A 2,149-nucleotide genomic window follows, 5' to 3' on the forward strand; every position below is an offset into this window, starting at 1 on the left:
TGTGTGTGTGTGTGTGTGTGTGTGTGTGTGTGTGTGTGTGTGTGTGTTTTATAGCATCAGAGTCAATCCTAGGTAGTAGGACAATTATGGCAAGGGTGGGTACCGAAAAGATACTGTTGAGATTGGCACAGTGCTCTCCACATAGTGGTGCTTAAATGTCTCAAACTCATCTCTGGGAAGGGTTGAAGCTTCTCTTCCTCTCCTGTTCCCCCAATTAATGAAAACTCTATGATTAACTTTCCAGGGCCGAGGAGCCATGGATTGCCCCTAAAGCTTTTGCCTACAAATGTAGAGCCCCCCTTTCTCTCGGCCTCGTTTCTTACGTGTCCACCCAAGTCCCCAATCCCTGGTCAGTCCCACGAGGATGAAACATCGCCCCCTCCGCCCTACCCCGGAATTTGAGTCAAGAGGTATTTTTGAAGGACAAAAGAGTGAAAAGGGAGAGGGAGGTGGCAAATGAGCGGGAGATGGCCGTGACTCCTCCCTTCCATCCCCAGACCCTCCCTCCGCTCTGGAACCAGGAGCTAGGTGCCACCGTGCAGTCGCAAATCTTCTCGCTGCCCTTCGGAGCTGGGAGTCTCCGGCGCTAGGGACCAGATGAAGAAAGGATCATACTAAGAGCCGGAAACAGGCTTAAAGACGGGGAAAATGGAGAGAGAAGAAGAGAGAAGGGGAGAGAGGAGGAAGGAGAGGAAAAAGCGAAGGGGAGAGGGGAGGAAGAAGAGGAGGGGGAGGAAGAAGAGGGGGAAGAAGGGAAGAGAGGAGAAAGAAGGGGAAAGGGATGACAAAAGAGGGGAGGAAGAAGAAGAGGAAAAGTCGGGAGGCAAAGGGAGTGGAAGACAGGAGTTGGAGGGTAAAATGGAAAGATTCGAGGCGAGAAAACGAAATGTCAGGAGAGAAACTCGGGTGAGAAGCGACAGAGAAAAGGCAGCAGGCCGGCAGGGGGGGGGGGCTTTGTTTTGAGTCAACCCCCCCCCCCCCCCGCCCGCGCGCACCTACAAGCGCGCGCTAGTCTCGCTCCCCCACGCGTCACTCAGTTGCCAGTGCAGACTTCTTTCCAGGAAAACGAAGGTTTCCTCCAGCTGAAGGCGGTGGTGTGGAAGAGCTCGCACTAGGCTCAGGGTTAGGAGCCCCTGCCACCCTTCAAGCCCCATCATTACCCCCCCACCCCCCACTTCCCTCATCCGCCCAGTCTGTGTTCCCTCACCCGTGGTCGGACTGACTCCTCCAATGCTCGAGCTGCTGCCGCCCAGCCGGCTCAACGACCCCCAACCGCCAGAGCTGGGAGCGCGAGAGGAGACAGCGGGCGGGGAAGAGGCGGATGGGAGGACAAGCGAGGCAGGAGTGGGGGATAAAATGGTAAGGAGGGAGGTGCCAAAGAATCCAGCGCCTAAGGATAGGGATTTACCCAGGCCTCCTCCGGGTCCTCGCCTTCTCCCCGCAGCTCGCCTGACCAGCCCCGCGTCATGGGTTACTGGGCAGACTGTCCCTCTGACACGCCCCCTCCCGGAGGCACTATAGCGCCACCTGAAGTTCGAAGGCGCGGGTTGGAGAAGCTGGCTGGGAGGAGAGGGGCGCGAGGAAAGCAGAGTCAGTTTGATAATTTTGCGAGGGTGGAAGATGAAGGAAAAGGCTTGGACAGAAAACCCGTGCGACCTGGTGTAACTTAACTTCTTTGGGCCTCAGTTCTCGTCTTTAAAATTTTTTTTTAAATTTCATTTTAAAATGAAAAGGGTTGGATTATGTGAGCCCTGAATTCCCTACTGACTCTAAATCGATGGATCTCCTCTGTCCAGCCTCCTGATGTCCTTCATCGTGGTCCCTAGCTCTCATTCTCCTTTTCGCTTAGCCAATCTTGTATTTACCCAATCTTCTCCCAACCAATGTCCACGTAAGTAATGATTGGGTTGAGGTGGTTATAAGCCTTTAAACTTTACTTCAGCCAACCAATGCCTACTTCGTGTCATCAGTTACTACGTGGCACTCACAAGCTGTAGGCAAGGCAGGCACGTTAATTTCTGGACTGTAACCTAGAGCTTTCTCCCAATAAGCATGCATGCTTTGGGCCTGGATTATACCCAGACTTTAGAATACCGTACCCTCCCTTGGCGACAAGACTCAGAAATTCAGGAGTTTAGGCCTTGAGACC

At 53.7% G+C, this 2,149-nt stretch overlaps 1 protein-coding gene across 2 annotated transcripts in view; it reads right to left on the reverse strand.

Moving 5' to 3' along the window:
* ZNF672 (zinc finger protein 672) overlaps positions 1-1,426 on the reverse strand; it is a 9,668-nt gene extending 8,242 nt beyond the window's left edge. The window contains exon 1 of one of the 2 annotated variants that reach the window (XM_027840356.1): positions 1,208-1,426. The gene's annotated coding sequence lies outside the window, so the exon portion shown is untranslated. Of the gene's footprint in view, positions 1-995; positions 1,035-1,207 lie in introns of those variants that run through there. The other variant, XM_027840364.1, reaches the window with a different exon arrangement.
* Between the last annotated feature and the right edge of the window lie 723 nt (positions 1,427-2,149).

This window comes from Vombatus ursinus, unplaced genomic scaffold, assembly GCF_900497805.2.
Source record: "Vombatus ursinus unplaced genomic scaffold, bare-nosed wombat genome assembly UNPS02004704.1, whole genome shotgun sequence".
Lineage (NCBI taxonomy): Eukaryota > Metazoa > Chordata > Mammalia > Diprotodontia > Vombatidae > Vombatus > Vombatus ursinus.